The following is a 27,380-nucleotide window of genomic DNA, read 5'->3' as shown; positions in this document are numbered from 1 at the left end:
ATGCCCAATCACCTGTTTTGATGTCTGAAAACCCAGATTTCTTCTCAAATTTTATTTTATTTTTCTCAGTTTTCTCAGCGTGGATCAGGTTATATTTGTTGATTGTATGTACCTCACCTCTGAAATGACAAATTTGACCAAAATGTTTTGTGACACTGAGTTTCCAAATTTGATCATTCTCCATCTGAGAAGCAAAGCCCAAAACACTGCTTTCAGTTGCTTTTGAGATTGCTGTATTTTCATTTCCCTTCATGATCTCGTGCTATGCAACAGGGCTGTGATCCTACGACCGCAGTCTGGGAAATGTGAAGGATGTAATTAAACCCTCAGATCCCAGGTTAGGGTTCAAGAGAAACCTTGTGAAGGCTGTGAGATGAAAACTGACCCTCTTGTAGGCAGGAAAAAGGGAAGAAACTGCAACCATCTGCTCCACGGTGCATTGTGGTAGATAGGTGATACCATGCTACAATATTAGGAGCTAAAATACCTCTCATTGTGTAGTCCCACAACTGCCTGCATCCCATCCCTGTGTTCTGGGTGATATTGATCACTGATCATGCTGTTTCTCCATCCTACAAGACCAATGTGCAGCAGCTGTACCCTACCCTGTTAGTATTTAAACATGCAAAGTTTAAATCCCTGTGTTCAGGGGGACGGATTCCACTGACATGGTGACAAGCAGGATCCCTTTCTCCCATCCAGGGGTTTGCGTTTTCCTAGATTTTCACTAAGATGCTGTCAGGGGGCTGCAGTCTTGGAGATGTTGGGCTGCTTCAAGGTTGTTCCTCCTCTTGGCTTTGGGAATTTACAAAGGGAAACCCTAATACTTTAGTACCAGCTTCAGAGAGAGTCCCTTCCTGAGCTTCATCACAGCTTCTGTGATAGCAACTGCCTCTGTTTATCTTTTTTTTAGGCAGATATCTTGATGAGCCCTGAATGCTCATTAAAAGCAATAGGCTTGACACTCAAGAGACCATGTCTGCAAAAAGGGATGTCTGCGTTAACTCTCCTCAGCTTTTGGGGGATTTAAATTAACAGCTCTCTAGCAAATATTTTGGTCACTGGGATGTGTGGGATGCTCTGGGGCTGGGTGTTCCTGTGTAACCATTCAATATCCTTGGGTCAGAGCTCACAGCTTCACACTTGTGTCGGTCAGCAGCAAAGGAAGAATGTGAGCATGAAGCACATACTGCAGTAGGAACCTGGAACTTGAGTTTTCCTCCCAGGCAAATGTCCTGGCCCCTAGGTTATGGAGTCATCTTCCTTCTTCTTCCCAGCAAATACTGTGTAGTGTAGCTAATTAGGACAACTCAGTGCTTCCCAAGGAAGGACAGTCCACCCAGAGTGCTGCAAAACCTGGTACAGAGAGAGAGAGAGGCTCTAATCTGTCAGGATGCAGTTTCCCAGGTAATGATGCTGATCTAGACAGACTGTGAGATAGCAGAAATCAGCTATGACCGTGTTCTCTGATGATGCTTTCAATAAGCTGTTTGGAGAGTCAGTAATGAGTGAACACAAAAGTGTTGATGCTGTTTGTAGGCTCAGTTTCAGAGCGATTCTTGAAGAAAGGGCTTACATCTCAGAAAGAAGAGGGCGAATATATAACATTTTGCTTTAGGAAATATTTCTCATTGTTTTGCTCTGAGAGTGGGTGACAAGTTGCTAGGATGTGCACCTTACAGTAACACTTGGTGTAACAGACTCAATGATCTGACCCACTCCTCTTCTCAGCTCTAGTTTTCATCCTGTTTGCAGATGAAAACGTTGCAAATTATCTGTGCTTCATATTTACTCCTGAGTCTGAGTTTTCCCAGCTTGTGCAATCCAAAGGAGGATGCAAATGAGAGTAAAATTTACCTTGCAGTTTCTGGAATAGCCATGACCTAAATCAGCTTGTTTAAAAGATGCTGACGTTTGAAGAGTGACTTGTACAATTCAGTTTCCCTCTTAGAGTTAGAGCAGTACAGGTTAACGGAAAAGGTTCCCTCAGAAGGGGTTTTCTCTAATGCTCTTTACTGAAATATCCATTCAAACTGGGTCAGTTAAATTTGCAATTTTAGAAGAAAGAAAGATTTCAAAAGTCTGCAAGGTAGCGGAAGGTCAGGTTCAACCAGCCTGACCCTAAATCCAGGCTTATCTACTTTAAATGTGTCAGTGGTTTGCATTACCTCAGCACTTGAAAGGTGAATAGTTAAGCATTCAAACACAGCAGACGTAATGCTCACTGAAATGGTGAAAAACAAAAATACAAATAAAAACTTTCCATGGTTTGTTCTGAGCCACGAATGCACAAATTTGCAATTGTCAGAGGCAAGATGAGAGGCTTTTAGGAAAAAATACACATCTTGAAATGTTCTCAGCATGTCTGAATTATACAAATGAAACTCTCACATTTCTGATTCTAAGCTTTTTTTTTTTTTTTTTTTCAGGTTAAAACAATTATTTTCCAATCATTCCTCATCTGGAGTGAAAAGAAAAACTAAGCATGATTTTTTCCCATGAGTTTAGAATTTAATGGAGTTTATTTTATTTTAACATTTAGTTCTCTCTTAACAAACAGTTTCAGTTCTACATGCAAAAAGGACTATATCGCGTGTTTTTTCTATTAGGATGTTTCAGGACATGCAGCAACTGTTTTTTCTATTAGGATGTTTCAGGACATATGCAGCAATTGTTCTGATAACCTATGTGTATGGTCTTTCAGGCGGGTGCCACCGAAAGCACTGTGATATTACAGAGCTGCGTGCCCTGTGACTTCCTATTAGAAGCAAGCGAGAAGCAATTAGTGCCACATTAGCGACACATTAGTGCCACAGAAACCACACTTATTGGAGAGCTGAAAACTAGGATGCTAAAAAAAGCCTACTGAAATGAGTGAAAGGTTATCTAAAGCCTTCTGAAATCAAAGCTAGCCCATCTCTGGGCTCTGGTGAAAGATTAAGTCGTTACTTCAGCACTTTACCCAGCTGAGATCCTTCAGGCATTCAAATAAATTGGCTTTGGTGACACTTTCTCCCCTCAAAGTCACAGTGTGAGTCAGGGGCAGAGTTCTTAGCTTGTTGTAAATTAAAAGAGAAAAGGCAGATACACCCAAATACTTTTTTTTTTTTTTTTTTTCTCCCCAATCACAAGTGGTTAATTTTATATTTCCTTTGGAAAATAAGGAGTTTTTCTATTTATACATACAAATATATATATATATATATTTCCTGATGGAGAGTGTATTTACAGGTACACCTCTTGAGTACATATTCTTACAAATCCCTGTAAGTCAAGGCAACACTCCTCCACTTAATACAAGGTGTCTGAGGCCAGTGGATTTTGGAGGAAGACTCAGAACTTGATGGAACAAGGTCCTGAGCACCCTGATTCAACACTGAAGCTGAATTTCAGTTTAATTTAATTGCACTCTTGCTGTGCATGGACAGTTGTTTCAGAAAGAGGTAGAAGTCCCCTCCAAACTTCTCGAATCACTGCGCCTTTGTCTCTCTCCTTGATCTTTACAGGAGACTTGTCAGAAAAAAAAAAAAAAGAAAAAAGAGATAAGATGATAAGATAACCTTTTCCCTCTATTAAACACCTAAATTCTTCAAGCACATCTAAATCAATATCAGAGTTCCTCATCAGCTGTGGTCGCCATCAGTGGTTGGTACATCTGTAGCGTGATCTAATAGATGCTCGGTATTCAAGGAGGTGACTCAAAGGAAACAGATCACTCACTTTGGTTTTGGATTGCTGTGTGGAGTGACAGGGGAAAGAGAGGGCTTCCAGGTATGTGAGCTGGGCTTAGTGAGTAATGAGAAGCCTGCTCTGTAGTAATTAATAGATGATTAATACATAACTACGACGTGGTTCAGGTAAGTGAAGAAGGGCCCTAACTGCTCCGCATAGCCAGATCAGCAGCAATATTACTATTAGATTTATTGTAGCACCCAAAGTTTCACTGCAAAGTGAGGCCAAATTAGCAACTCATGCCTAAGGGAAGGGACAGTATTTCCTGGCCAACATGGTATTTCTTTGTCTGTATGCACTTTAGTGAGAGTATGATTTACTTTTCCTCTGGTAGCTTTGGATCTCTTGGGGATGAGGGTTCCCTCAGGGGATGCCAAGATGGGGACAAAAGAAATAATATGGGACTGTGCTGAGAAAAGCAAGGAGGTACATCTTTTTTTTGTGGCATTTAGCTTTTAGATCAGCTTAACTCTACTGTGAAACCGCACCCTCCCTCACTTATCAGGGCCTTGAGCTACAGCAAAGAGAAGGAAAAAAATCATGGTTCTTCATCCGGGAGGCTTGGCTTCAGGAGAAGAAACATCAGGAAATGTGCTGCAGGGCAAACTGAACTGAGCATGAGATTTTGGAGAGCCGAAGGAGAATGAAATGGGATGCCTGTGAGGTTGCTTATGGACAGGTCTTCAAAAAGGGTTGGGCCTTTGAGGTTGAAAGCATGAAAGGAGTGGACTGAAAACCTAACAAGTGTGCAATGGATCTGAAATCTTGATAAAGGTGGAATATCTATTAAAGGTAACTAGTAGGTGGGACCAAGGCTTGAACTGAAAGACCAGCATGATGTCTAACAAGAGGTACCAATGGAAGGATTCAGTGATAGTGGAGCTACAGCCAGTGGGGTAAAACAGCTTTGGAAAGAAAAAAAACAAAAACACCTTTGTGAGAAATTGGTAAGAGTCCATTTAGGAGCCCTCCTCAAACCTAGCTGACACAGAAGGCACAAAAAGAAGGTCTGAAAAATGTAGTGACTGCCTGATGAGAGGGAATCTGGCTGATCTCAGGTCTCCAGAGGTGGCAAAGATCTCCGTCGATCACTTGATTTCATGTGTCCTCTCACGTATTTGTTTTTGTGGTTATCAGTGATGTAAATGACCAAATAGATTTGTTATCAATTAAAAATCTAAGCTCTCTATCAGTGCTTTATTTTTGTGGCCTCTAAGACATCCTGTGGCAATACGGTTCACATCCAATTATAAACTGTATGTGTTAAAAAAAAAACACAAAAAAAACCCTTTTAAGCAGAAACTGGCTCATATTCAGGCTGGCAGAATGGTTTATACAATTAACTCATTTTGAAATTCTCTGTTTGCTGTGTTATCTGCTCGCATCCTGTGTCTCGCCCACACCTTGGCCCTAATGAACAGCAGCAAGCAGGGGGAGAAGGGGTTAAGGTCCCCTCTGCTGCCCCATAGCACTCCAGCACTATGCCCTCTGCATCCTCAGCACCACCCCATTAAAAAACTCCCAAATGTCCACCTCAGGGACCTCAGATTTCAGATGCTGCAGGTTGAGACATTTATTTCCCATCCCTGGAGTGTACAGGGACAAGCTGTGCTTTTGCTGTTCCCTCTTGGGCCAGGCTTTCAAGAGCTTTTCTTGCTCTGCATAGGAGGATCTAGGCTTGACCCACCCCTCTCTTGCAGTGTGCTCCTCCAAGCCCAACGAAATCTTCCATGCAGAGTTTTAATTTCCTGATGCTCACAGACGATCTGAAAGGCAGGGAGCTGGTACAAACCATCTCTTCACAACTGCACCACTGAGAAATTCACCTGCTTGCTGAGGACCACATGTTCTCAGGCAGTCCCCATTTCCAGGCAGTCTATATCCTACTCTTTGGATAATCTTTCTTCATCCTTCTTGGGACCATTGTAATTAAAATTTATCTGAAGTGAAATAAATTCTGAAGTTTGTCAGGAGGTCACTGGTGTATTTATCCTTATCTCAAAACCAGTTGCCAGCTGCAGATTTGTCAGCATTTTTTTTTTTTTTTTTTTTTTTATCTCCAGCTACAACTGCTTCTCTAACTTATTTGGCAGTAAATGAGGTCTAGATGCATTTGAACACTCATTCCAAAATTGAAAATCTGTGGCAAACATTTCACAAAAAAAAAATAAATATATATATATATATAGTGTTGTTTTAACAGTTTTTATCCGTTTAAAGTTGCAAATAGAAGCTTCTCATTTGTGGGCACAGGCTGTGGTTATATGTTTGTGTACCATCTTCAACAGGACAGCAAATGGGGAATGCAACAGTGCACAGAGTCATCCATATATTCATTTATACTCAGTTGATGCAAAGAGGAGATATCAGAGTACTGGATGCAGAAATTCCTCTTTTCAAGGTCTCAAACACCTTATGAAGATGAAATTTAGCCTTACCATAGCCAAACTGGAGAACTCTCCAGTGAATACACCCACACCCCACACACCCTGCGTGGGGCACACAGAGACACTCAGTGACCAGAGCCCTGCTCCAGTGCCAGTGTGGAGCCCAGCCTTGCCTCCCTCATGCTGGTCCCCCTGGTTTGGGGGCACACACAGCTCCTGTCCCATGGCGGGGGGTAGCAGGCCCTGCTGGCTCCAGCAGCTGGCACCAAAGTAACCTCAGGGCCTGCACTCCTGGCCTGACTCCGATAGCAGGCCCTAAATTCACTCACGCACACCCACAGGTCTCACCAGTCCTAGCACGCCGTCCTTCAGCACACACACACACAGGAGAGGCAGTACAAATAAGCAGATAGAGTTAAGAAAAGATTTAATGAGGAAATATAAGAAGATTGCACAGAGTGTGGTGATCAGGCGCAGGGCTCAGCCAAATAAGTGTACTGACTGGCTCCATTTTACACACAACCGGCCCTTTTATACCCTTTTCTCCCTATCCCCCATTTGTTCCTCCTGCTCCCCCTTCCCCTGCACACCCCAGAGCTCGGCAGCTTCTGCACTATTCCTGCCCAGGAACCCTTGTCTCACACCTTATCACCTGCAAAATCCAGGTTGATCCTCCTCAAAGCGATGCCTGCAATTTAATAGCTCATCAACCAGCATGACTGGGAGGTTTGCTTCTTGTCGTCGTCTCCAGTTTTGTTTTGTCAGGTCTGTGTCTCAGAATTTTGCTTATTGTTCCCCCTTTACTTCTAATCATTCTGATCCAGAATCCTCACTCAGGCAGCCTTGCCTGAACCAACATTCCCACTTCGTGTCCCTTTCCTTATCAATTAGTACAACTGACCCAGTCTGGTTCCCATCATTTCCTCCCTTTCTTATTTTCCCTGTGTTGCATTGGAAAAAGTCCTTGACCAGATATTGTAAAGAAGGAGGCACTGTTCTACATACGCTTTCGGTGAAGCTTACACCTTTGGGAAGGTGGAAGGCCTTTTTGAGGGCCGTAGAGAAAGCTCAACAGAAATGAGCATATGTCCCTGAAATCTGGGACTGGATGGGAATTGAAGTGGAGGAAGGATGAGGGAACATTGTTGGACACGAGCAGTCTCCCTGTGATCTCAGTTCTCATCTTCACGAGGCACTCAGTGTTACCCTGGGCCATGAAAATGACAGTGAGGTTTGGGATCTGCCTTGGGGGAGCAGGAAGCGTCATGGCCACACACAACATGACAGAATCACAGAACAGTTATCGAGCACAGGGTGCCCATGAAAGCAGTGTGGGGACTTTCCTCCCCCAGCTCATGGTTTTGGCAGAGGTTTTGGCCATTCAAGACCTGCATCCTTCTAGAAAAGGGACTCATGCATGGAGAACATTAAAGAGGTTGGTGCTACATGCTAAAACACCAGCCTTTAGCCAGCAGCTGCTTAGCCACCAGCTTGTTCTCCACCACCCACATCTTTCAAACCAAATCAGGTCCCTTCAAAAAATGAGTTTTATCACCTGTGCACTTATGTACATGTATATCAGGGCTTATACTCAGGGCTGCCAGGCAGGTTTGATAAGACAGGCTGCAGTATCAATTCCTCTGTGGCCATTTGCCTGCCACTGGCTAAAATCCAAAGAACTCAAGTCATTCACCATCTTATTTTAAAAAAATCAAGCTTCATTTTTTTTTTTTTTTTTTTTTTTCCCACAGAGAAATGACTCCTGACCATGACATTTGGTGTGCAAGAAAGTGTCATAATTCAAAAAGTATTAAAGAAGTGACTCAGAGTGGTTTTGATGCAAGTCGCAAATATGCAATAGGGTTCCTCCTAATTTTCAGGCCCTTTCACTTAGCTAGGGCTTGAGTTGACTCTTTTTTTTTTTTTTTTTTTTCATAAGAAAAGAAGATTAATCATTTTCCCAAACATATGCAAATATTGACGACACTGCAGTGCAGTTTCCAGAACTATCCCAGGCAGAGGTTTCAGAGAATAACCACTGCTGAATGTCTCTGCCTCTGAGACGTGCGCTCTCGCAGTGGTGGGGTAGAGGTCAGTGGGTGGGTGACAGAAGCCCACAGCCCTATCTTAACCCTAAGGATGCCTGTTAACCAAGCCTGCTCCTTTTTGTGGTGGTGACATGGTGACAGGGGCAAACTGAATAGGTGGATGAACTGACGATGCTGAACCCAGCTTGGTCTGTATTTCAACCAACGTGCAGTCCTGCACGATCATTTACTCCTTCTACAACAGCTTCTCTGCTGATGCTGAAGGCCATAATCCATTCTCCATTTCTGGTTTGCAGGTCTTCCTCTCTTAATTTTCCTCTGCAAAGAATAGGCAAGGAATGACAGCTCTGAGGCCTCCAGAACGAGAAGGACATGGAAGTATTAGAACACGTCCAGAGGAGGGCCACAGAGATGATCAAGGGGCTGGAGCACCTCTCCTATGAAGACAGGCTGAGGGAGTTGAGGTTGTTCAGCCTGGGGAAGAGAAGGCTCTGGGGGAGACCTTACAGCAGCCTTCTAATACCTAAAGAGAGCTACAGAAAAAGCTGGGGAGGGACTCGTTGGGGAGTGTAGTGATAGGACAAGGGGTTATGGCTTTAAACTAAAAAAGGGTAGGCCTAGGTTAGATTTAAGGAATAAATTCTTTACTATGAGGGTGGTGAGGCACTGGCACAGATTGCCTAGAGAAGCTATGAAGCTATGCCTCATCCCTGGAGGTGTTCAAAGCCAGGCTGGATGGGGCTTTGAGCAACATAATCTAGTGGGAGGTGGCCGTGCCCATGGCAGGGGGGTTGGAACTCTTTAAGGTCCCTTCCAACCCAAACCATTCTGTGATTCTATGACAGCTAACAAATTAGCTACAAAATGGATAATGGGATGAGAAAGCTGGTACCAAAACCTGGCGAACAGCAAGAGTCAGGGACTTTTTTCTCTTCAGATGCCTTTGAGCCCAAAGCAGATGTGCCTATCCAAATGTGCATGATCCTGGACCACAGGGTAAAAACAAAGGTTTACAGGAACGAAGAGTCTGTGGATCCCAGGATATAACCAATGGTCAGATCACCTCATCCTGTGTGAGAATAAAGATGTCTGGGTGAAGACGAGTACTACAGTTTACTCTCTGACTTTGGGCGAGTACGATAATACGATCAACCTTGGTTGTACAGTCCACTCCCTTAAACCACCCACCCACAGCCCCATATCAGCCGTGTTTCATGCTCCCACCCACTGCAAGACTTGTGTGTGTCTCAGGATCCCACAGTGACTGTAGCATGCATCACACGAGTCAGGTCTTTGGCACTTGTGGTTCTTTTAATGTTTCCATGGCCAAACTCTCCCTCAACCGGTAAAGGTGAAGTGGGCTTTAAGCAACCAGTGTCAATACCATATCAACATGAGAAGATATGGAAAAAACCTTAACCAATAGTAGTTCATCCGAACCATATCCATGGCAGACAGTCACAAATGGAAAGGATGCAAATTCTTTTTGCGTGCAAGAGGCTTGATCAGATAATTTGTTTCATCAGATAATTTAGTTGCAAAAGCTATTTCAAGCAGTTCTGCCAGAGTGGAGATTTATTTGTAGCTGCGTTTAACAAGACTCCTAGCCAAGGAGCTGTGGCCGCAGTTCTCAGAAATGTTACTCTTAAACCTTCCTTGTTGCTCATGGGCCAGTTGGTGAAAGAAGCCATGAGGCAGCACAGAACAAAAATGGACTAGGAGAAAAATATTTTGGTCTTTGCTTCCTGGTTGCTTCTCTGGGAAACAAGAAATGTCTGCTTTCTCTTCCACTGAAGCTTTGGGAAGCAGTGATGGATTACAGGCAATGGTTAAAATGTTTGGGGAGGACAGGGCATGAGACACTCTCGTTTGAAATCAACCAAGTGAGAATTCTGAATTAAGACTATGGAGAAAAATAGGTAATAAGGGCCACAACCTGAAGTAAACAAGCCAATCTGTACAGAGTTTGAATGACTGACACCAAACTAGAATCCTAAATACAATTTTCAGTTTCATAAGCATCATAAGCTGTATTTGTGCAATGTTTTCACTTTCTTTGTAAGATGTAATAGCATGCTTGTTTGTACAGGCTGGTCATGCATTCATTTGGACAGAGTTCCTTAGCACAGGATTCAAATACCCATTTTATCCATTGTACTACCACACAGGCAGAAAAACTGATGAAGTGATGCTCTGTGGGATAAAGAATTTGTTCACGTAATTATGACCATATGATTATTGTGATAGCAGTCCAGGAACTGAATCTTTGCATCTAATGTTCACCACAGAAGCTCTGCACCCTTTAAAAGTGCCAATACTAGAAATTAAGTCCCTTGAGATATTAAATCTTGAAATAAGATATACACAATCAGGAAGAGAGAAAACCATTGCATTAGGGGGAACAAGCCAAATGGGACAGGAGCAATATTTATTTAAAAAAAATATTTATTTATTTATAGGAGATTAGAGGTGGATTTTCTGATTGCTCTTCCTATTGCCTGTACAGACAATGTGCTGAGCTTCGAGTAGGGTGTATAAATATACAGGAGCTGTATTCACAACTGTAGGAAAACTGTGCTTTCCCTTAATACAATCAGTTAAGGATTTGCTAACTGCTCTTCTACCATCGCTGGATTTACCCTCATTTTTGGTGTGCTTTCCTTTTCTTTCCATTACTGTGAAGACCTAAATATTAAATGGAAACGTGCTTACGCTTCCAGCAAAGGAGAGAAATCCTCTTGCTGGTTCCTACCCCACTGCAAAGCCTGGAAAAAAAAAAAAAGCCTTTGCACATCCTTGCGGAGGAGTATCCCCACTACACACACCTATGCTGCTTCCCCTGATGTTTGGGAGATGGAATTCAGCCTTCAACGCAGCAATGCAGAAGATGCCAGACATCACCAAGCTTTGTGGTGCAGCGAAGCTGATGACTGATAAGCGATTTATGCTAGACAAGCGGAAGGAGACTAGCAGGCAAAGTACTCAGATGTCTCATCATCCCAATCTGAAGACTGTGTGCACAGGATTCAAGCAAGGCTTTACCATATAAAGTTACATCAGGCAAAGTAAAATATTTATCAGATGGTGGGGTGATTGCTTGTTTTTCTTATTTTCTTTCTTTCTTTTTAGCGAGAGATTGACAGAAGCTCTCTGCAGGCATTCAGGCAACCTGTCTTCCCCCAAAGGAGAGAAAAGGATGTTTTAAACTGGTTTTCATGCTCTCTTGTCCTGGAAGAATATGGTTGAGGCAAGCACATGTAGACAGTGATTGGTCAAGAGTCCCTTGTGGATCTTGGTCCCTCTCATCTTGGCAAAATCATGAGCAGAAAGGGAGGATGGTGATGCTCTTCCCTCTGGAAAGCAAACACTGAAAGTGGTTCCACCATTTGCAACCTCCTTGGCAATAATATTTGGGAACTTTTAGGTGCTAAGTGTGTGGTTTTTAAGGTGATGAAGTGGATTACAAGAGGCCTACAAGTCCTCCATTATGAATTTTTCCATACGGATATGCACAAATATATATTTAATTTAAAAAATGGCTTTCTGGCATGAATGAAACGCTTCCTGAAAATTGTCAGTTGTGACAATTAATGCCCTATAAAACTGTGTTTTATTTTACGTCCATGAATATTTTGTAGAATATTTTCAAGGTGCATTTGCACCGTGTTTTCATTTACTGTGAACAGGGAATTTGCTTCACAGAGAATCGCTACAGGCTGTTTCTAAAAAGGTTTGGATTTTCAAGAGTCTGCAGTAAACAGAAATGGGTCACTTTTGCACTTTCTGAATACAAAGGAACCTGCTAATTTCTAAGAATTATTATTATTTTTTGAATTTACTCATCATTGCTCCCGGTTATCTCATAATTGTTTGGCCAAAAAAAAAAAAAAAAAGCAGTGGAAGAATCTTTTCACTTAAGTCAGTGGAAAAAAAATCACAGTAACAGGGATGAAGCCAAATGAGACGTGCTGACAGTCACATCATGCCTATGACATGTGTGAAAACGCTGCAGACTACAGCACCCTCTGTCCCGGTGCCAGGGCTGAATGCTACGCTATGTAAGTCTCATACACAGCGGAGAAGCAAGTGAGATATTGTCCTGCTGTGCTTACTGCAGGGCGAAGAATGCTGAACCACATTCAGGTCGATTGTCAATGCTATTTTTTGCTTTGTGAAAGATTTCTGGGGGAACTGAAATGACTCACAGATTCACTGCAAAACAAAACAAAATAAAGCATTTTTATGTCTTTTCATGAGATAATTTAGCATGGAATGAAAATAGATTTTTTATCCTAAAATTCTGGATTCCCTTCAGGGGAAAAAAAGACAAAAAACCAAGTAATATATATATATTTTTAATTTAAAATTTTTATTTTTTAAATTTTAAACAAAACAAACAAACAAAACTATTTATTAAATTATTTACTTGCAAAATCCATAATCTTCGAGGTGCTGGGAGAATCCCATTCCACACATAGTGCAACCAATTAAGAATGATTAAAGAGGAAACAATCAATCAAACAAAAATCTTAAGTCTGAAAACAAAACTGGTAAACTGGAAAACAAAAGGCATCCACATGGGAGGGAAAAAAAAGGAAGGAAGGAAGGAAGGAAGCAAGGGAGGAAGGAAGGAAGCAAGGAAGGAAGGAAGGGAGGAAAAGAAAGAAAGAGAGAGAAAGAGAGAGAGAGAGAAAGAGAGAAAGAAAGAGAGAAAGAGAGAGAAAGAAAAAGGAAGAAAAAGGAAGAAAAAGAAAGAAAGAAAAAGAAAGAAAGAAAGAAAGAAAGAAAGAAAGAAAGAAAGAAAGAAAGAAAGAAAGAAAGAAAGAAAGAAAGAAAGAAAGAAAGAGAGAGAAATCTATAAAAATGGACTATTGCTGCTTTGCACATGCCTGGAAAACCTGAGTGAAGGTGTAGGTGATGGAAACAAGGGTGCACAGGCAGATTTTGGGGAGAAGATGCTGAGCAGAGATGGGCTCAGCCTGCGGATGTCTCCTTCCTGAACACCTGGAGGAACGGCTCCTGCAGGGAACGGGTGGGTGCATTTGGTCCTCCTGATCCCTTTGGTGAATCCCTCAGGGATGTCCCTGCCCCATCATGAGTCCCCTACGGCCACAGTCTGTCAGGACTGTCCCCACATTGGTGTGTGTCACCCCTGGCCATGATCCCTCTGGGATTTCCCCACCCCAGCATTGGTCACCCACAGCCACAATCTCGGCGACTTGCTGGCCTTGGACAAGAGGGCAGCAATGGGGCACGTTGCAGGATGCTGGACTTGTTCCTTTCCTTGAGTTGTTTTTTTTTTTTTTTGGTCCTAGTCCCTGCTGATGTCTTTCTTGTTGATGCTTGAGCTGCCACTCAGCTCAGGACTGGTAGCATCTGCTGGCAAGTGGCCTGGGGACACCTGGGGACAGAAGCTAGTCTTAACGTCCCCTGCATTGGCCAGGCAGGTGTTTGGACTGGCATCTAGCTGAGGGCAGGGCGTACGGATTTAATCCTTCAGAAGGGTTGTCATGGATTACGATAAAAATCCCCTTTTGACTCATCTCCAGGGACGGTTTCAAACTGCGAACAGCTTGTGTGAAGCGCTAGGAAAGCTGGAAGGATTTAGGGCTGTGAAATGTGGCATCTGCGACCACGTGGGAGTTCAGATCCATGAGCTGTCAGTGATGACACAGTCGTTGTTCATGATGAATTGCGTACCCAGTGTGAGAAGGAAACCTGGCTGTCTTGGAAAAACATTTGTCTCATGACCTGAATTTACTACAAGTTTTGGATTCAGTAGTTTCAGGAAACCCATACAACACCCACGCTTCTTGCCTCTTTGTATGGAGGCAAGAGTGCAGCAGTGTCATCCCGTGTCTAGGGATGCACAGGCAGTGTAATCCCCGGTTCTAAATTATCCTGTGTTTTTAAGGATGTGAGCATTCAGCACACACAAGGACACGAAGGAGTAGAGGACAACAACAGAAGCAGCAAGTGTGAGTGGAGTTTGAATGGAAATGTATGTGTGCATCCTGTAAGGGATCTATGCTGCCTTCTCCCAAACCATCCTTCAAAATATACGGGTGTTGTAGAAGCCTACGAAAGACCAAAGCTTAACACCACCAAATCTAAGAGGACAACTTGTGAATTCACCTATACCTTTCCCCTCACTCTCCCAGAGAAGCCGATGGGCTTGTTTTCTGCTCAGCATCAATCCTGGGGTCTGTGAATTCCCCGGTGTTTGACAAGTGAGTTGCTGACTTGCAGCATGGTGGTGGTGGATGTGTTTTGGTATGTGTCCAGGTCTGAGCAATGCTGGCAGTTGTTGTATTAAGAGTGATTGAGATTGGGTGGGAGGAAGAGAACTGGCAGCTGTGCTGCAGAAACACTTAGAAGGAGAACATCTGTTGGGGTCTGAAGAGAACAACTTTTCTTCTTTCCTTTCCTTTCCTTTCCTTTCCTTTCCTTTCCTTTCCTTTCCTTTCCTTTCCTTTCCTTTCCTTTCCTTTCCTTTCCTTTCCTTTCCTTTCCTTTCCTTTCCTTTCCTTTCCTTTCCTTTCCTTTCCTTTCCTTTCCTTTCCTTTCCTTTCCTTTCCTTTCCTTTCCTTTCCTTTCCTTTCCTTTCCTTTCCTTTCCTTTCCTTTCCTTTCCTTTCCTTTCCTTTCCTTTCCTTTCCTTTCCTTTCCTTTCCTTTCCTTTCCTTTCCTTTCCTTTCCTTTCCTTTCCTTTCCTTCTTGCTTTCATTTTTATTCATCTTTTCCTTTTCCTTTTCCTTTTCCTTTTCCTTTTCCTTTTCCTTTTCCTTTTCCTTTTCCTTTTCCTTTTCCTTTTCCTTTTCCTTTTCCTTTTCCTTTTCCTTTTCCTTTTCCTTTTCTTATCCTCTTTCTTTTTTCTCATCCTCTTTCTTTTTCTTTTTCTTATCCTCTTTCTTTTTCTCTGGCCCTGCCAGCAAAGCTGCTTTTATGCCATTTCACTTTTTTTTTCTTCAGTTGCTGCAATGTGGTGTGGGTGGGAAGATTCAGAAGATACCTTGCACAAGGATGAATGAGGTGATAGGTGTGTGGTGGCCTAAGTGGCTATGGGATAACTGATGTGTTGCTTCCCGCAAGTCACAAGCCTTTGAAGTATAGATTACATTTTTTTTTTTTCCTAGCTCCTTTTTGCATTAAGTAAGGAAGAAGTGACACAGGGACACAGTGCACTTTATATATTACCCTCGTTCTTTCTGAAATTTATTTATCTATTTATTTATTTGAATTTTAAATACAAATCGCTCGCAGTGCTCAGCAGAGGGGAGGATGCGGATGCGTGTTTGATAGGGGAGGGAGATGAAAAAGGTGGTACATGAGGATGCTGGAGATTCACATGGACTTCGAAACCAACTGAATGTTGCAGAGCCAGCAAACCTTGTACATGATATTTTGGGTTTGTGGTTATACTGGAGCAGGTAAAGGCATGTGAACCTTGCTGGGGCAAGCATTCTTGCAGTGATGCTTAGTAAAACAGAAACCTATCCCAAACCTTTTTGTTGGCTCATCCTCCTCCTCCCAGTTGTACCTCCAGAGCTCTTCAGAGGGGAAGCAGGTCCGTGCAGGAGGCAAGGCCAGCAGGGTCGAGCTGAGATGCAGGAGGGACGCCTTCCCGGCTGGATGTTTTCAACACTGCTATAGCTGGTTGAAGGGGACCAAACCTCCGAGGAAGACGGGCTTGGTTCCGTTTGACCAGCCAGAGCAGAGCATAGCTCCTGACCACGTAACCCGCTTGGCTTCGATGTGCCTCACCTGCGAGGGGAATCAGACAGGTTAGAGAGGGGCACTGGTGCCAGCGGCCACGTGGAGAGCCAGGAGGTGATGCAGCTGAGGACACCAGCACAGGAGAGCTCTGTTTCAGTCTGCTTTCCACCTTAGATGACTTTGGGCACATTGATTTTGGCTGAGAACTGGTCCCTGCACAAGGTTCGTGCTGCTGGGTGGTCGTATAGACCTGGGTGAATTTCTCCCTAAATGATAAGTCAGTGGGGCTTAAGGATGGGGCTAAGCAGCAGAAGCCAACTTAGGTTCCTATCCAGGTGCTTCATTGCTTGTTTTAGGATTAGGACTCTGGTCCACATGAATTCCATCTCATGAATTTGGACCTGGGTAATGAGGAAAGTCCTCTGAAGGTCGGGGGTTGGGTGTTTGCCCACCCTGAGTCACAGCAACATGTGTTTGAAGCCTGCTCTTCATACAGCTGCTTCCTCTCTCCCCATTTTTCCTTCTTCTCCCTCTTCAGAAAAAAAAAATAATAATGAAAAGCTGGAGGGAGGAAGGGAGGAAAGATGCCTCCTTTGTCCATTGAAGGGAGGTCACCTGCTGGTTGTCACTCAGGCATCACTTTCAGAGAGCCGCCCCGAGCCCCCAGCTGTACCTGGGAGCCTGGGCAAGGGGACAGCTGCAGGAGACCCCAGGCGGCGGGGCAGCTTCCAAACAGGACAAAAGCAGCATTTTTCCAGCCCTCAGCATGGCCCCTTTCCATGTGCGTGCGGTTTGTCAGGGGGTTGGTACATTTTGTTCTCTGAAAAATATTTAAATTAGGAGGGATTTTTTATTTATTTATTTTTTTCCTCCAATTTTCTTTCCGTACCCAGAGCTGGGAGCGATATTAACCTGTGTAACCTCAGGATTCCTCTGCTTTCTTCGGGCTTTCCCTTTGCTCCATCAGGGTTATTCATTAGCAAAGAAAACACCAGCAACATAAACTTCGTATTCCCTATGGAGACATCCACCTTGCTGCCTTGGCAAGGCAAACATTTAGCTACAAAATTCACTTTATGCATTCTCTCATCAACACTAGACTGCTGCAAGACTGATGGCAGCAAGAAAGAATTAGACTTATCCTTAAGCAATTTAATAATTTTACCTTCAGGTCTGGGTGCAGAAAATCATTTGAAGGATGTTTTAGTTTTTTTAAGCAGGGGTTAAAACAGTGCCCTTGACTCCTGTCCAGGCTAGAAGCTTTCCTAAACCTTAGCCCCATGTCTGCACAATTACCCTGCGTTATTTCTTCTCGTGTGTCCTTGCAAGTGTTCCCGTAACTTAATCCTGGCTCACGCCGTGCTGCGGGAGCTGACGCTGGCTGTAGGACCCCGTGGGACAGGCGCGTGCTGTGGGGCCGGGGACAGCTGCAGGGAGTAAATGAGGGGTGGGATCCAGATTTAAAACCCAAATTTATGCAGTTGGTCAAGAGTAGAGACGGGTTCAGCTGGCAACTGAGTGTGCATATGTACAGGTTTCACTGTAGGTGCTGAAAATTAAGGTGAATCTGGTGCGGACTCCTGCCTTTGGTAAAATCATCTAGGCGTGACCTGCTCAGGACCACAGGGAATTTTTGCCTCATTTTGTTGCCTTCTCTGGACTGAAGTGACCGGGAGAAAAATGCTCTGAAGGTCCATATTGTATGGATTTATTGCTTAGTGTTCCCAAGTTACTGAACAGTGTTGTTTTATGGGTGGCACAAAGCCAGGGAGAAAACAGAGGTCGGGATTTATTCCCTCGTGTGGCAGTTGTTACCATTAAAGAAAAAAGGGTCATTTTCCTCTACTGTGTTTCTTTTCTAAAGTATTCTTCATATCCTAAGCATTAAATCTATAGAGAAAGTGTATGTTGAAATAATGCTTGATAAGCAGCTTCCTAAATTATACATCTAGGAGACCACAGGGCTTGGGTCAGATGCAGAAACCTTCATTTTGATTCAGACCGAAATTTTGCAAAGCATCTTGGTGACTGAGGAACATAAATGTCATTGGTTTCAAGGTCTATATTGGTATACTAAATAGTGCTGAGATACAAGCACAGGAACTCAGTGGTTTCTGCTGTGTTGAGCACAGCTGTTGGCACAGTTTTGACTTGCCTCGACTAGCACTGACCCTAGCAGTTCCCAAACTCGATTTAGGACTGGCACATCCAGGCCATTCTTAGGGGGAAGGTTTTATGATGACCATCTATTTAAGAAGATGAATGAGCTGGACAATCATTTTTTTTTTTTCCACTTGATTTGAGGACAGGTGATGTAGTTGGTGAAACTTGGACTCCTAGATGCCAACACCTCTGCAGAGTATGAGGGCAAGGAATATAAGCGCAGTGACTAAAGTTTGCTGGCTCCAGTATTGCCTACAGCAGAGTGTGGCCTGCTGAACTACACAACTTGCCTGGAAGCTGGGCAAATGCATGGGTGTGAATTTGCTGTGTTACTAGATCTGCCTGCTGGCAGTACCACTCATTGCCTGGTTAAAATTAAGCTGTGAGCATCAATCACTGCAGTGTAGACATGTCCTTAAGCTTTTAAGTAGACCAGGTCAGTTGAGTGCATTTTGGGGCAGAATTCTGATGATTTCCCATGGGAAATAAGGGTCTGAAAACCTTTCCATACCTGGACAATAATGTTAACAACAGTTCCTATTGCTGCATAGCCTCAAATGATTTCCTAGATGCTTTCTTAAAACAAACATTGAAAAGTTGTGAGTAAACTTTGCTTTAAATTATGAGTATTTCACTCATAGAGGAGTAAGGTAATGTATCAGAAATGGTGTGAGCTCTTCAGCTCTATGTAATGGGGTACTCAGGATATCTAGGATATCTCCAGGCTGTCCTGGATGCAGTCTTGCAGCTCCCCCAAAATATACTGACCTCATTGCAATGCAGCATCATTAGAGCAAAGAAGAGGATGAGACATTTGTGCATATAGAGTGAACATCCTGAGCTATAATAATACAAATTTAAGAAAAGAAAGTGCATTGTTTTTGAAAAGGCTGCGTGCCTGCTTTGCTCCATGGCATCAGATAGGAGGCAAATTTCTCTATAACCCATCCTGCTCTGTCTGTCTGCTGCTGTGCTGTGATGCCAATAGTTCCAGAGGGACAGGGTGCTGAATTTGTCTCAATCAATCCAGCACAGAAAATCCTACACCCATAACATTCATTTTAACCCCATTCCTGAGGACCTTGTTATGAATTACTGGGGGTAGGGAGGAGAGTTTTGTCACTGAGTTCTGGATTGCTCACACATAATCCTCACTCCTGGCAGGAAATTACTATCCAGAGCCATGTAATTCTTTCTCCATGTCACTAAACCCAAAGCATTTTCCACCAGTTGAGAACGGATGGCAATTACTGAGCCTATCTGGGATGTAGTGATACTCAAAATCCCTTTGAAATGCTCTTCTGGGACAGTGTAAACATTTTGTTCAGGAGCCCAAATCTATTCAGATAGGTGATTTGCTGGAAAAGTTCATGCAGGATACATCTTTGGTGTCATATTGGAATGAACTTGGGACTTTTTGAGATTTGCAGATCCCTGTGTACTTTCCACTGGCACTGCAGAGTGAATATAATGCCTGACTTTGTGAACAACGTCAAATTCAAATAAAATGCAGACACAGAAAAGCGTTTGACTCCTCGCAGTAGCTGGAAGCAGATGACACTGGCGATGTCTCCCTGAAACCACACACTTCCTTACATTCCATAGCAGCCTAGTCCATATGGGGATATAAAGAAGCATGTCATCTCATAAGAGAAGTCCGGCTTGAGACCTGGGAGCAGCAGGACAGCTGCCCACCCTCCACTCCTGAAGAGGTAGTGTCGCTCCTCAGGCGGGTTTCAGAGCTGGTGGTCTGCCTTCTCTTGGGAAAAGCAGTGGGAGCACAAAAATACTGACTTTTCTCTGGTGCCCTCAGTCAGTTCTGGATGTTTTGGAGGTATATTTTCAGCTTTTCTGGTGGTTATCATTTGCAAGTGCTCCTGTTTGTGCCACTGGGCAGTGCCATAGGCTAGAGTCTTTGTGTGCATGGACGTGCACCCTGGATGTGTCTTGGACTTGTTCTGATACACCTGAAATTCTGAAAAACTACAGCATGCTGTAAAAAAAAAAGTCACACAAGTGAGAGGTGACAGAATATGTCTTTGCCTTTTACTTCATTATTACTGTTGGTACCAAGGCAGAGTGTTGAGGTCTTAACTGAGAAGATCAGCTGCTCATACAAACACAGCGAGACAGTCCCTGGCCTGGAGAGCTACTTGGCCAAGTAGACAACACCATAAAAAACAGACAGCAACACACTGGAGCACAGCCTGGCTCTTCAGAAATGAGCTTTTAAGCCATTGAGTCACAGTCATTTAGGTTGGAAGGGACCTCTGGAAGCCTCTTGTCCATCTCTTTGCTCAAAGCAGATTCTGCTTGGGTCAGGTTGCTCAGCACCATGTCCAGTTGAGTTTGAATCTCTCTAAGGATGGAGGTGCCTCAGCCTGTTGGGGTCCCTGCCCCATAGTTTGACCACCGTCATGGTAAAAAGCCTGGAAACTAATTGAAATTTTTTGTGTTACAGCTTGTGTCTTGTCCTGGTGCACCTTTGAGAGGAATCTGTCAGGGCACAGAGGTCAGGACATATGGATGGATTTATTATGTTTGATGATAAAATTGATGACTAGAAGTGAAATTCAGAGCACCCTGGTGCTGGAGGAAGCAGGACCTGCTGTAAGTGGGACATTGGAGGAGATTATGAACCAGCACTTGCTCTCAATGGTCTGGCATCGTTGTCCAACCTTTCCCACAACTTTACCAAGCATAGGTCTGGGGCTGTTGTGCCCTCTCATCCTCAGTGGGGTGGCATGTGGGCTGGACAAGGGGAGCTATGGGGAGCCATGTGTGGAAACAGCTACTTGGAATTGGTTTGTCCATGCACCAGGTTCACAAAGATGGTCTTCCAAGTGGAAATGTGGATGAGGATGGAGAAGAGGAAGGAGGTAACCAAACTAGTGATATACAACCACATGGACGTGGTCCTGCTGTAGGTGGCCCTGCTTGAGCAGGGGGTTGGACCAGATGGACCATGAAGTGTCTCCAACCTCAACCATGCTGTGAAAGGAGCTAGAAGACTAAGGAACAATCTCAGATGATGAAAAGCATGAAAATCAAGATGGGAATGGCCCCAAGCCTTGGAGGAAACCCAAAGACACTTTAATGGCAGACTCTAGAGAGAGGGCATGCCACTGCGTGATGCTGTTCAGAAATCGTCTCTTGTGCAATGCCTCCCAATATCTGACATTACTGATTTAAATTTTTTTTTTTTGTACCTTGCATGCACACAGCTTGCTTTTTCTGCCCTTACTTTATCTCCCTGTCCTCTACTCAGAAAGTCTGTGCTGTTTCATGATTTATGCCTATACGAGGGTTTAGAATGGAAGTCCATCTCATGGCATTTCTAATCCTCATGCTCAGTTGGAGCTGAACTGGTTAGTAACCTACATTTTTATGTCGTGAAACAATGAAATAGCTGCACCCCTTTAACTAGCTGCAATCCGTCAGATTTCTGCAAGCAGAATTGGCAACACTCATAAGAATAAATAATAAACTCTTCTATGGTACAACATTATTGTCTTTTATCATCTGTAGATTAAGAGGCTGTTGAGTCTAGGAACGGTTTATTTTTAATTTTGTTAAAAACTTTGTGATTCTGATATAGATACTGCTTGAAGTCATTTTCCTCATATAACAGCACTTACTGACTTCAGTGACAGATGGGTGGTTTTTAGGGGAGAGGTTGCTTGTTTGTTTTAAGGCAAGATAAAGACCTTCCTTTGTGATTTCTAGAAAGGTTCATGGCAGAGAATTTCGCATACTCAGGCATTATTACTTCATTAAAGTCAGTAACTGATTAAACAAATGAATGCAAGTTTTAGAGAGAGATGAGTCACGCACCCAGAGAAAATGCTGCTTAAAAGTCCACAGGATCAGGAATGGTGTCTGCATTTGCATTAAATAGAGGTTTTTATACCATGTGCAACACACCTGTTAAAAAGACCCTCAGTAAAACGTTCTTGATCTTTTGGCTCAGGTTTTTGACTCAGAAGAGGTGAGGAAGCTGGGCCTTGCTGACATTAGGGTAAACCTCTTGTCCTCGTGGACATTTGTATGTCTTTTTATTATTCTTGGTCATAAACAATTGATCTGGTAGATAGAACCAATTTTATTATTATTATTTTTTAATCTCTGTGCTACATATTTGAGGCTGCAAACAAGACTGCAATAGGATTTACTGCAACAACGGTATATTCTCCTGAGATTTTCTCCTTTAAGGGAAAATGGTATTCTTGCCAAATAAATTTGATTTAGGGTTGCAAAGTGATGATTATGGCTTTGACCCCAGATTTCTTGATTTGCATTCCATTTGCACAGAAGTTGTTAAATGCAAATCTGTCCCAGTAGGTGTCAGACAGGGAAACTGAGGCACAGCAAAGGGAAAGGGACACACACATCATGGTCTGGAGTAGGAGGCCAGACTCTTAACCTAGCAGACACTGAGGGCAGGAGAGAGAGGAGTCCCATTCCTGTAGGCTGTAATGGAAAATGGAAATTTTCTATCTAGGAAATAGGGAAGGAAATGATATCAACAAAATTCATAGTTCTATTCCAAAATTCTAGATAAGAGGAGAAAGCTATAGAAATCAAGTAGTAAAGAAAAGGAAAGAAAATTCTCATTGCTCTATGGGCAGCAATCCTCTTGATCAAACCTTTTATTTTGATTTCTGATTTTTGCTAAGCTTAACTCCTGTGTCCTCACAGGAAAGACTAGCAGCTCTCACCCAAGATCACTTCTTTCTGAAGGCTTTCCTTGATCCTTTTTTTTTTTTCTGAACTGAGCTGAAGAGTCCTAAAGGAAAGATGTTTTGCATAGATGAATATTGTAATATGGAAAATACATCATCCTTCTATAAATTGTAAGGGTTTTTTGTAGCTATTGACTGGCAGCATGTTCTTAACTTCACATACATATAAGCCTATATCAAATGATTGTAGACATTCTGGGACTAGATAGTGGATTCAGAGCGATTAGAGATAAAACTAACCTCGTCTCTTGGGAGATTCTTGACCCCAAGCATGTAGGCAGGCAAATATTCCTTATTTATATACATTAGTCTGGTACACTTTGTGTACCACAAAAAACTTACACAGGTATAAATGGGAAAATATTCATAATGCTAAAACCTATTTTGACCAAGCTCTTGTAATTTAAGTTACTTGAATGAACTAGGACTGTTGCAGTAGAGGTTTAGTAGGATGGATTTTCCACACTCTTGCAAGATTAAAGACATACAAACAGAAAGAAAAACAAAACAAAGAAATGAAGAAACAAAGAAACAAACAAACAAACAAAAAAAACAAAAACAACAAAAGGTAGAATGAAAAAGCATCAATTTGGAAATTACAGATGTTACTAAAAGTTAAGGAGCTGAATGGGACATATACACAGTATGAAAGTCTCACAAGAATGGCAACCAAAGTCTGCAATGAAGGGAGCATATGGGGTATAAATGCATCCATTTAGAGCCATCATCTTTCTTCCTGACTACCCAGGAAAACTATATTCATTGTGAGCAGCAGACATGCAAACTAAGCCAGCAGATCATGCCTTTTTGAGCCGCTGAGGGTAACCCAATCATATGAGGCATATCCAGGGCCACATCTGTCCCTGACTGGTGTGAGGAGGAGAAGGAGGAAAGAATGGGACAGCTGTCCTCCAAGGGTGGCTGCGAATGAGACGATTTGCTTCTGAGGATGGGAGGGCAGGCGATACTCTCAAAACGTGCTCCCTAATACGCCTGGCATTCAGGCACTCGCTCATCTGGGCTCGTTGTCAAGTTTCTTTTTCCACCGTGGATTGCATGCTGAATGCTTCCCCAGCAGCAGTTGTTGCTGGAAGGATGGAGGCTGCTCAGGCTTTCACTTCTCTGTCTACATGTACGTGCACGGTGAGATGTGTTGATGTGACAGCAGTGCCAACAGAATAGGTTGATGTCATCTACTCCCATTGAGCAAAAATGGGGAAAAAAAAGCCAACCTAAGACTTAAAAGGGGTTGAGGTCTCTCTCCTTAATCCTTTTGCTTACTTTTCCTAATGTTTGCCTAATCTTTGCTTACCCTCTCAACCCTTGCATGATTACAATTTGCCCTCCTAATTCTCTCAGGAGTTGGACTCAATGATCCTTGTGGATCCCTTCCAACTCAGGATATTCTGTGATTCTAATTATCCCCCTATCTACACCAAAAGGCACTTTGCATGAGGCAACAACCCATGTAGAGCCTTTTCTTGTCTCTCTTGCAATTTTTCTGTATGACCATGGGCAAATCAGTTAACATTTTAGTCAAACTAGGTGCCTAAAGGGTATATTTGTGCAGCAAGACTAATTGGTTTCATCTAAACACTGTCCAAACCACAGCATCCAGGAAGCATAAAACTCAGCAAAGCAAATTCGCATCTGTCTGCAAAATATTGCCTGTCTAGACAAAGACTACATTTAGGCACATGGGTTTTGAAGGTGGTTTGTATGCCTGCCCTTTTTGATCTCTGGTGGGGTTTCATGACACTATCTCAGAGTTTTTTGAGTTTGCTCCACAAGCCACGCATCTCCTTCACTGCTTTTTAAGGGAAATCTGAGGCTCCATCTCTTTGTCTCAGCTCTTTCAGGGATGAGCTGAGCTCTGATTCTTTCACACAGTTCCCAAAGGCTCAGCTCCTGCCAGGTCTTTGAGTTTTATCTTTTGGCTACCCAGAGCCAGGGCCTTTTAACAGGGAATGAGCCCTCTGCCTGGAGTCAGTGGGAACCAAGCCTCAATGAGCACCACTGAAACACCTAGTCCTAGATAGCATATATGTAAAGTCTTAAAAAGGGAAGTACTAAACAGAATAAGAGCTATAGAAGCTAATAAATGAGTTGCCCGAGGTTATTCAGCAAGGCTGTGTCAGAATCACCAGTGGCAATGTTGCTGTCTGTCTTACTCATGTCCTTGTTCAATTTTCTACCACTTCAAACTCAGTATAAAAATACAGTAATGTAGTTCTTGATGTTACATTTTCTGCTTTATCTGGTTTGATATGCAATGCTCCTATGTCTTGGATCTGGCTTAGCCCCATAAAATTTTGTTTAGCCAGTCCGACCCTTTGCACTGGAGCCAAATGCCTGCTCTTAAGCAAAGCTTATTCACCAAGTGGGGAAACTAAGGCATGGAGGCAAAGTAGTTTTCCTCAGGCAACCTGGCAAGCCTGTAGCAAGGGCCAGAAAAGTTCAGCACAGCCTGCCTTGCGCCTTAGTTTTCCCTTTTTTCTCATATTTTGAATGCAATTAAGGGTAACTGTCCCTCATGAAGCTGATAGGATTCTTGCTGCTGACTTGAATAGGTGGGGCATCTCCCTCATCTTCTCTCTGTATCCAAGACTGGGACGGGGATTTTTTTTTTATCAACTCCTATCATGACACCTTCCCAGCTCAGAGCGTTCTCCCAAAAGCCAGGGGGCATAAAGGCATGCTTTGAGAGGGGGTGTGAAGGATGCAGTCCTGGGGAGGAGGGCACAGTCCACTTCTCATGTTCCCTTTTTGGTGAGCTCCTCCCAATGTGGGATGTGTTGAGATGAGAAGAGATGAACTGAGAGGAGGATGAACGCATGCTGGGCTCTCAACAGCTTGAATTATGCATTCCCAATTAAAATACCTGACACCATACCGGGCTGGAAATACAAGGAACAGCCACCCAGTGAGGGCAGGGACCCACAGAGAGGGCCCAGGAGAGGGTCCAAAAGGAGCCAGCATTGACTGTGGTCCTCACTCAGACTCCTCCCTTAAGGGCCTAGGGGTAAATGGGACAAATTTGGGCCTTTGCATGCCCATACTCCTCCTTTCTACTTGTGACCTGGAGAAAGCACTTAATATCTAATAATGATTCTGGGGTGATAGATAAAAAAGTGCGTGGACATGGCACAGTCTAACAAACAGCTTTGGCAGCAGTGCAATCTTGTTGTAGACCAATTATTTAAAGGTGAGAGTTAAAATCAGAAGGTGACCTCCACTGGAAGGAGTTGATCACACCAGGATACCATTCTGAGTGCCTCCTGGGGAGCGATCAGAGGCTGCAGAGCTGTCATGGCCCCTGTGGCCTACACTGCCCAGTGGGACCCCACAGCCCTCCTCAGGGCCGCCTTGTAGGCCAAGGCCAACAGGTCACCAGGTGCCAGCTCTTCCACACTTGGAAACCAACCCCCCGTTTTTGAAGATGTTCCTGAGAATCACACACGTCCCTTGCTGTCATCTTTCCATGGCCAAGAGCCTCAACAAGAGCACTTTCAAGGGAAACTTCTTGCAGGAGCTACTTGATCGTGCTGCGTGAGACTCCTGCATTGCCCAATCAGCCATACTGTCCAGGTAGGGATTTGTAGGGAAAAAAATAAAAATCTATGCATTTAAGCACTGTTCCTAGAAAAGATTTTTGTATAAATGGTTGTCCTCATGTTGCAGAGGGCTGGAGGGAAGTCCCAGCCTTAGCCAGGCTCCAGTGGAGGGAACGTCTGCCCTGCCCAGAACTCCTTATGTTCCTATAAAATGCTTTGCACAATGCTGGATGCATGGCGTTGCATTTTGCCTGTGCTTTCTAGGCTTGGTCATAAATACCAGCAGTTCTCATGCACTAGGAGATATTGCAAGAAGAAAAATAACTCAGACGTTACCTTCAGCAAAGCAGCAGCTGGTTTCTTCATCCGCATCTCCTGGGTCCTGCATCGCTTCCCTGTGCCCTGTGCCACCAGTGCCACCTGGGCTGGCATCTTCAGCGTGGGCTGTCTTCCTCCTCATCAAGGTTTCCCCAAGGAAACAGGAGCTGATGTGGTCAGAAATGCTGTCCAGCACGTGGCCTATGCTTTGGGTTGCTGAAGAGTCCCTTAGCAAAGGCTGAGGCTAAAAAAGCACTCACAGCAGCTTAAACTACTGACCCCTCATGCTGATTAGCATGGGGACATAGGCAATTCCCCCTCTCCTCTTTACCACAGCTTCTATTTTTTCCTTCTCCCTAGAGACATTTGTGTTAATTTCCCCACCTCTCGCTCAGTTTTATACTGCCTGGGCTCATTTCCCCTACCTTGCATTAAGCATCCTTTCAACTCCCTAATAGCTACTTCTATTGCTAAGGAATTTCCACCAGCATTGCTGTCTCATCCTGCACAGGGCAGACCAGCTATCTGCAGCCCTGGCATCATTTGCTCTTCACACACATCCTCCTGGTCTTTCATCCCCTCCCTGCATTGCTGTCCCCCAAAACGCTCTCCTGCCATCCCCTCTTGCTCCCTGCCAGCACGGTCCCTTTTGTATCGCCTACCCCCGGGCCAGCCCACCCCATCGCCACGTCCTCCCACCTGCCTGTGTCCTTTACAGCCT

The 27,380-nt window shown here is 43.7% G+C and overlaps 1 long non-coding RNA gene across 1 annotated transcript; it reads right to left on the bottom strand.

Annotated features, from left to right (window-relative positions):
* Window positions 1–15,074: 15,074 nt before the first annotated feature.
* On the bottom strand, window positions 15,075–27,320 carry LOC137854892 (uncharacterized). Its single transcript, XR_011095442.1, has 2 exons — window positions 26,678–27,320; window positions 15,075–20,653 (listed from the first exon to the last, which is right to left on the bottom strand). It is a non-coding gene; the product is annotated as an uncharacterized lncRNA (long non-coding RNA).
* Window positions 27,321–27,380: the final 60 nt, after the last annotated feature.

Source organism: Anas acuta, chromosome 3 (assembly GCF_963932015.1).
Source record: "Anas acuta chromosome 3, bAnaAcu1.1, whole genome shotgun sequence".
Lineage (NCBI taxonomy): Eukaryota > Metazoa > Chordata > Aves > Anseriformes > Anatidae > Anas > Anas acuta.
Note: the sequence above shows the minus strand (reverse complement) of the source record. Positions and strands in the feature narration are given on the sequence as shown.